This window comes from Neofelis nebulosa, chromosome 4, assembly GCF_028018385.1.
Source record: "Neofelis nebulosa isolate mNeoNeb1 chromosome 4, mNeoNeb1.pri, whole genome shotgun sequence".
Classification (NCBI taxonomy): domain Eukaryota; kingdom Metazoa; phylum Chordata; class Mammalia; order Carnivora; family Felidae; genus Neofelis; species Neofelis nebulosa.
In genome coordinates this window covers 64,378,285-64,387,179 of record NC_080785.1, presented here as the reverse complement: position 1 = coordinate 64,387,179, position 8,895 = coordinate 64,378,285, and the positions used below count along the sequence as shown (strand labels likewise).

The window sequence follows — 8,895 nt, the reverse complement described above, 5'->3', positions numbered from 1 at the left end:
TTATTTACCACCGAGAAAATGTTGTATATGATCTGTGGACGGAAGGGACGGAAGCAAGAGAGTCAATAAGAACAAAACGGGAACGCTTTACGGCCATAACCTTGGCCACCTTATTTGGCCTCGGTACCATAGGGGCAGGAACAGGGATCTCATCACTAGCCATCCAGCACCGAGGGTTCAATAGCCTAAGGGCAGCCATTGATGAGGATATAGCCAGACTTGAGGACTCAATCTCGCACCTCGAAAAATCTCTGACCTCCCTTTCTGAAGTAGTCCTACAGAACCGAAGGTGGCTAGATCTAGTCTTCCTCCAACAGAGAGGTTTATGTGCAGCCTTAAGAGAAGAATGTTGTTTTTATGCTGACCACACTGGAGTAGTCTGAGAGTCCATGGCTAAAGTTAGAGAAGGCCTGGCCAAATGGAGGCGTGAACGAGAACAACAACAAGGCTGGTTTGAGTCTTGGTTCAATCAGTCCCCATTGCTAGCTACCCTGCTTTCTGCTCTAGCGGGGCCCCTTATACTCCTCCTTCTCCTCTTCACCCTTGGGCCTTATATTATTAATAAACTAGTTGCCTTTATCAAAGACCGAGTTAACACGATCCAACTGATGGTCCTTAGGACCTAATGCCAACCCGTCATTACTGAAACATTTGAGTCAGACACATAAGATCCAAGATTGGCTCTTAAGGCACCAAAGAAAGGGGGGAATGAGAGACTAAGAGAAAAATTACCAAGTGTACTCAAAACTGCAAAGAAAACTCCACCCCCCCCCTCCACGGCGTTCCCGGAACCAGCCAGGGCGTGCCCGGTTGTGGTCTGACCTAAAGGCGGGAACCAATCAAGTTCTGCTGAGTGTTCAAATTTAAATGTCGACCAATAATAGCTCTGTAACTGCAAAAAATCCCTAACTTGTTTGTGCCTGTCTATAAAAGAAGCTGTAAGATCCTTGCTCAGGGCCTCTTAGCATCACCGGCAACGAGTGCGCGGAGGACCCGGTTCGAACCTGCAATAAACGACCCTTGCCGCTTGGCTTTGACTCTGGACTCTGGTGGACTGTTTTCGGGGGGGGTCTCTCGAATCGGGGCATATCACTTGAACACTGAGACTCTCTTCCATCTCAGTCTCCAGTGCCAGCAGAACAGGCTGAATAGGCACAGTGAAGCGTCAGCTAAATAACCAATTATAAATTGAAATTTTATTTATTTTAACTTGTTTTTTTATTTTATTTTTTTAAATTTACATCCAAATTAGTTAGCATATAGTGCAACAGTGATTTCAGGAGTAGATTCCTTAATGCCCCTTACCCATTTAGCCCATCCCCCCTCCCACAACCCCTCCAGCAACCCTCAGTTCTCCATATTTATGAGTCTCTTCTGTTTTGTCCCCCTCCCTGTTTTTATATTATTTTTGTTTCCCTTCCCTTATGTTCATCTGTTTTGTCTCTTAAAGTCCTCATATGAGTGAAGTCATATGATTTTTGTCTTTCTCTGACTAATTTCACTTAGCATAATACCCTCCAGTTCCAGTTCCAGCCACGTAGTTGCAAATTGGCAGTTGAATGCAAGAAGAGTTGATGCAAATTATCAGAACACAGAGCAATGCATACTATTCAGAAAAGTCTTGAAATGATCAAGAAAATCATTACCTGTGATGATTTACACAATCATATTCTTGTGAAAAGCAAGAATACACAATCTATTCCATTGAAGGGTTTTTGATCAACCAATCTAGCAAAGAAAGTAAGAAAAGAAGGAAATGGACAGTGGTAGACTTATTTTTCTTTTCTTTTTTCCCCTTTGTTGCATTTCTTCTTTCTTCTCTCCCTCCCACTCTTTCTTCATCTCTCCCTCCTTCCCTTCCTCCCTCCTCTCTTCCCTCCTTTTCTGCAAGAAGAAAGTAAAGAAAAAGTAAATCATAGTAAATAAAAAGGTTTCTCCTCAGGAAACAGTTGTTTCAGGCTCAGGATTGAGCATAGAATCAATCTTGGCTGAGGAGCAGTGGGAGGGAAACAGGATTTACCAGGCACTTTCTCGATGGCTGTGACCTCCGGGGCTTACCGTTCTTGTTGATGTTGTTTTTTGACTTGTAGTTTTCTAATGTTTCCCACTAAATCGATTATTGCCTTTAGAAGTAATTTCATGGCTTTTAGAGTACTATAGCTTTATCTTTCTAACCTTCATGGCGCTGTGAAAGATTGGTCTCATTTCTTGTTAATTCTGATTCTTCTTTGAGGTTATTCTTTCCTTCTCCAAGGGAATCATCAGGTATCGTTTTATTAGTCTTACACATCATGCCACCTCTGGGGAATCTGTGCTGGCTAATTCATCTTTCCTGACAATTGCCAAAATAAATGGTAGCCAGAGCACTTGTTTTATTTCTGTGAATTTATTTTATTTATTGCTCGCCACCTATAACAGCAGTGAGCAGTCATAAAGACCAAATAGACAAGGATTTTCTCTTTTCAATATTATACATAATGGTCAGTTTTAAATCATTTTAGTTGCAAAACATTTTAAAGAATAGTTTAACCCTACATTTTTTATACGACATATTCATTTCTTCTTGTATTTGGCAACAAAAGGTAATGGAAGAAACAACTCACAAGTATTAGAGTCTGGTCCCAGCCCTACATATGACCTCACACAATTTACTTAAGCCCGTCAAGCCTTGGTTTTATAATCTGTAAACTATAAGAAGCAACGTCTGAAGTTAGCTGAAGTTTTAAGAGATTGTGTTTCCAGTAAGAAAAAATATCACATGGGGCACCTGGGTAGCTCAGTCGGTTGAGTGTCCGACTTTGGCTCAGGTCGTGATCTCACAGCTTGTGAGTTCGAGCCCAGCGTCGGGCTCTGTGCTGACAGCTCAGAGCCTGGAGCCTGCTTTGGATTCTGTGTCTCCCTCTCTCTCTGCCCCTAACCCACTTGCATCCTGTCTCTGTCTCTCAAAAATACATAAACATTTAAAAAAAAAATTAAAAAAAAAAAGAAACAATATCACAGAATTATCAAATCTTTAAATACCAACAAGTTAACCTAAGAGTATATTTTACCTTCCATTCATTAAAACATACAAGGAAGATAATATCTAAATGCCTCAGTTTTTTCAAAGATATGCCTTATTACTAAATACTCCTTTAAATATACATAATTAAGAGTAGACTAACAGATACCAGAATGACAATAGGTTATAAAGTTTGGAACATGGTCCTAGAATAAGTTAGTAATTGGATACTTTTTCATTTTTCCTACAAAATCTAGCTTTTAGAGCCTAAAATATCTACTTTCTGGCCCTTATCAGAAAAAGTTTTCTAACCTCTACAATTCAATAAACAAATGAGAGAGAAATGGGGGAGAATACATTATCCCAAAAGGTGTGTAGATTGCTTGGAGCCAAAGGTAACTAGCACCCAGTGGACTCAGGAAAGGGTTCTTATGTTTTTTGTTTTGTTTTAAAACCTCTCCCTTAACTACCTAAAAGAATTTACACAGAAGGCCTACGAGAAAGAGGTATTGCCATAGATAACTTTTTGTATCAGAAAGACTTACCTGCAGGACACGTGGGTGGCTCAGTCCATTGAACTTCTGACCTTGGCTCAGAGGTCATGACCTCAGGGTTCGTGACTTCCACCCCCACATAATGCTCACTGCTGTTAGCACAGAGCCTGCTTCAGAGTCTCTGTCCCCCTTTCTCTTTGTCCCTCCCTTGCTTGCAGTCTGCCAAAAATAAATAAATAAATATTAAAAAAAAAAAAAGACTTCTTTGCATGACAATCATTTGTTTACCATACATTTGCATTTCTATTTTCCTGTGAATTTTCTTCCTCCCCTTTGAAGCCCCAGATTCCGACCACCCCCTTCTCCTTAGCTAATTGAGGATAATATATAAGCCTCAATTGTCCTATCTATCAGGGAGCCTCTCATTCTTTGACACTTTTATACTACATATACAAAATTAAATTTTTTCTTCTGTTAATTTGTTTTCTGTCAATCTAATTATCAGACTAGCCAAAGAACCTAAAGGGAAGATGATAAAAGTTTTCTATCAGTACAGGATAAATCTTCCTTACAGAAGAATTCCAAAGAATACATATAAAAGTGTGAGAAAGAGAAAATCACCGTTAGAAAACAACAGTAATAATTTCTGCAAACACGATTCTCTATTGAATGCAAAATTTTAAGATAAAACAGGATGGTTGCATAGTGTCAAAGTACCCCCCCATGCATATTAATTATTATTGTCATTTTAACACATACACAAAATTTTTGATACTCCTCCCTCCAGAGAATTGAGTTCAATTCTCCTACTCTTAGTGTGGGCAGGATTTAATGACTCAGTTTAAAGATAGGAAAAGAATATATAAAGGGATAAACAGTGACTTCAGAGTAGAGAAACCTGGCAGATACAATGTCCAACAAGTAATAAGATTAAGTCTACTAGTCATAGTGCATATTGTTATCAGGTGCCTTTGGTAGGATGCATCAATGTCATATTCTCCAAGACCCACAATCTCCAAAATAAATAAATATTTGTGTAATATCAGCTGTGCCCAAACTGAGGAACATTCTACAAAATATCTAACCAGTAATCTTCAAAACTCTCAAGGTCTTAAAAAAAAATAATACTGAGAAAATGCCATAAACTGGTGGAAACTAAGAAATATGCTTCCTTTGAGTGATTCTAAGTTATTAGGACCATTTAAACATGTTTTCTGCAAGGCACCCAGAGTGTATATCAGACATTCGTGGATATCTTATGCTTATGACCATGGAAGAATTTATTTAATAGCTGACATGAGACTATGTCTTTATAATATTATAGGATTATAAAGGTGTCAGGTTATAATGTGATTCTGAAGAATAGAATGCTGAACTGAAGCTAATATATATTAATATATAAGACAATGTAGATATGACCATTCCTTTCTAATGTGACATAAATTATGAGAATTAAGAGAGTGAAAACAAACACTGAATTGAATTCCACTAAGAAAAAGAGACAGCTATAAAGACTGGAGCATTGTTGTTTTGTTTGTCTTTTATTATTTTCTTTTTTAAGTAATCTCTCCACCCGACATGGGGCTTGTACTTACAACCTCAAGATCAAGAGTCACATGCTCTAACGACTGAGTCAGCCAGGTGCCCCTGGAACTTTGATCCTAATTTTGCTGATTTTTGTTGTTGTTGTTGTTGTTGTTAATATCAATTATAGGGGCACCTGGGTGGGTCAGTCAGTTGAGCATCTGACTTGGGCTCAGGGCATGATTTCGCAGTTCATGAGTTTGAGCCCCGCATTGAGCTCTGCTATCAGTATAGAGCCCTCTTTGGATCCTCTCATCCTCCCTCTCTCTCTCTGCCCCTCCCCTGTTCTCTCTCAAAAATTAACATTTGAAAAAAATAGGTTTAAAACTATCTATTATAAGGAAATGAAAGACAAAGTGTGGATAAAATGTTTTACAATAACCTACTGTTACAGGATAATAATTCTTGATAAAGCGATGACGTGCCTCAATGCTAAAAATCTTGTGAAGTTAAAAAATAAGCCCTTGAAATATACATTTATTTCATTATAATTGCATCTAAGAGTAAAATAATTTTTCCTAACAGCAGAATATGAGGAGCTGCCTCTCTTCTTTCTGTTCCCTCTTAAAGAGAAAGGAGCCCAAACACTACTAAAACATATTCAAATTTTTATTAATCATTTCTTATTGAATTTGAATCATACAAGAACAAAGGATGCCTTATGCTCTGGACAAAGATATTTAAGTATGAATTGTGCACTTACACTTCAACAGAGAAAAGAAGTCTCTGGTTACTAGGGCAAAATATGTTTCTTTTAGGAAATTTACCCCAAAGCCCCCACTCAAAAAGCTATATGACTATCTGAAGACCACCCCAGAATGCTTGCTTTGTTTACAGAATTTCATGTTCACTAAGAAGTTAACATCGACATTCAACAAGAACTTGGCACCAGGCTAACTTGATCTCCATGAGCACTCCTGACCAGTCAAGCTAATTGCTGCTCCCTCCATACTGTGATCTCCTTAAGAACAGGACACTTGAATACAGGATCCCTCTATTCCAAGAGCCTAGCTCATTTTCTTCCTTTCTTTCTACCTTCCTTTATTGTTTTGTTTTGTTTTGTTTTGTTTGTTTGTTTGTTTTGATAAAAATATTTAAGTTCTATTCTCAACGAATTTCAATCATATAATACATTGTTATCAAATACAGTTGCCATGTTTTACATTAGGTCCTCAGATTTTACTCATCTTAAAGTTGAAAGTTTGTACCCTCTTACCAGCTTCTCCCCATTTTCCTCACTCTTCAACCCCTGGCAACCACTTTTCTACAAACAACCTGATGGAAAAAATGGGCAGAGGATCTGATTAGACATTTTTCCAAAGAAGACATACAAAAGTCCAACAGGTACATGAGAAGGTGTTCAACATCACTAATAATCAGAGGAATGCAAATTAAACCCCCAATGAGATTTCACCTCACACATGTTAGAAGAGCTATCATCAAAAATACAAGAGATAACAAGTGTTAGCAAAGATAAGGAAAAAAGGGAACCATTGTGCACTGTTGTTGGGAATGTACATTGGTGCAGCCACCATGGAAAACAGTATGGGGATTCCTCAAAATATTAAAAAATAGAACTACCATATGATCCAGCAATGAAATTGCTGGACATTTATCCAGACAAAATGGAAGCATTAACTTTAAAACATACATGCACCTCCATGTTCACTGCAGCATTATTTACACAAGCCAAAATATGGAAACAACCTAAGTATTCACCAATAAATGAATGGATAAAGAAAATGTGATGTATTTATACAATATAATATTACTCATCCATAAAAAGAATGAAATCTTGCCATGAACAACAACATAAATGGACCTTGAGGGTATTATGCTAAATGAAATAAGTCAGAGAAAGACAAATAACATATATATCATTTATATGTGGAATTAAAAAAGAAAAGGTCACAAAACCAGAAACAGATTGGTGGTTTGGTTGTCAAGGTGGGGTTGAGGGATGGATGAAATAGGTAAAAGGAGTCAAAAGGTACAAACTTCCAGTTATAAAATAAATAAGTCAGGGGATATAAGGTATGGCATGACAACTACAGTTAATAATACTTGTTGCATATTTGAAAGTTGCTAAGCATGAATCTTAAAAGTCATCATCCCAAGAAAAATAAATTCTGTAGCTATGTATGGTGACAGACATTAACTAAACTTAATTATGGTTATCGTTTTGCAATATGTGCAAATATTAAATCATTATGTTGTAGACCTAAAACTAACATGATATTGTATGTCAATTATGCCTCAATTTAAAAAAGCTTTAAAAAGAATGAAATATGATAATATTGTATAAATTTGCCATTTTTAAATATTTAAGAAAATGTTCAGAAACATTTATACTTCAAACATAAAAACCTACTTTGATTGCATCAAAATATAAACTAATATATTTATCATCAAGTATTTTAAAATTCTAGTTCAGAATAAGGAAGCAAATTTTGACGCCAGAGTGACCTCGTGTTTTGGTTTTTTGTTGTTGTTGCCTGTTAAAAATCTTTAATTAAAAAAAAAAATCACAACCCTCCTCAAAAAAGGCTAAAAACAGGACAGAGATTGAATTTCATTGTTGACAAAAAAACTGAACAGATTAAGGGACCACCCAGGTCAAACAGAATGCAGGAAAATGTGGAGAAAGGATGCCCCCAGCTGTATATCCCTGACACTGCTGACAGAATACACTTCTCCAAATAAAAGGTCTCATTTTGAGATAGAAAACCAAAAGTTATTTCTTTACCCTAAGGGAGAAAGGATAAGTAAGTGGGCAAGCCTTCCTATACTTCACTTGGTAGAAGGCAAGGATAAAGTGGGGGGATGGGGAGGACACTGATAAATTATTTTTGAATATTGCTTCTTTTCCTGAATGTTGGTTACTTAGCTGTTCATTTGTGATAATTCACTGATCTGTATATTTATGTTTGGTGCATTTTTCTAATGGTAAACCTCCATAAAAAATAATTGAAAAGGAGAATCCAAATTGTATTTACTGATTTCTACAGCCCAAAGAGAGAGAATGCACTTTCTATTCCAATTATTATAGTTATGTAACAAATTATTCAAAACAGCTATTTATTTATCTATTGTCTTCAGAGATTCTGTGGATCAGGAATTCAGGCAGAGCATAGCAGGGATGGCTGTTTTCTGCTCCCCATCAGTGAAAAGGCTCCAAATCTAGGGGTGGGAATAACGTTGACATGTTCACTCACATGTCTGGCAGCTGATGCTGGTTCACAACCAGTTAGAAGATATTACAATGGATGTACGAGCTCCACTTAAACGAGGAACAAAACACAAAAAAATAACAAGGAGCCTGAAGATATCCATGAAGAAAAATTTAAAGTCCTACTGTGAACATCAATCAATAGAAAATATTACATTTCTGAGTTTAAAAAAATTTTGAAGAATACAAACGTGTTCATTCTCCTTATGTTAACTTGTAATCTTACTGTGATGTCAACTAAAAACAGGACTTTTGTTTTCTGGCAAAGCAAGCTGATTCTAAGGCAAATTGCCTTAGCTGTTCCACAAGTTTTGACTGGATTCAAATCACATCTGCCACCTCATACAACTGGCCCAAGCCACCACCATGTTTCATTGGGGCTACTGAAATAGCCTACCAGGACTGCCTGCTTTCACCCTTGCCCTCCTCTCCCTCATTCCTCAGCTACACATTAATCAGTTCTCTAAAACAGTGTTTCTTTGATAGTATCAATCATATCCCAACCTTTTATTTCTTACACACTTAGAACGTAATCCAAAATTCTTAACATGGTCTACAAAGCATCCCAGGACCTGGGTCTTTTTCTG

The 8,895-nt window shown here is 37.1% G+C and overlaps 1 long non-coding RNA gene across 1 annotated transcript in view; it reads right to left on the bottom strand.

Annotated features, from left to right (window-relative positions):
* Positions 1-1,610: 1,610 nt before the first annotated feature.
* LOC131509349 (uncharacterized) overlaps positions 1,611-8,895 on the bottom strand; it is a 46,212-nt gene continuing 38,927 nt past the window's right edge. The window contains exons 3-4 of the long non-coding RNA XR_009260446.1: positions 3,547-3,714; positions 1,611-2,681 (exon numbers count right to left, since the gene is read on the bottom strand). This is a non-coding gene — a long non-coding RNA (uncharacterized LOC131509349). The remainder of the gene's footprint in view (positions 2,682-3,546; positions 3,715-8,895) is intronic.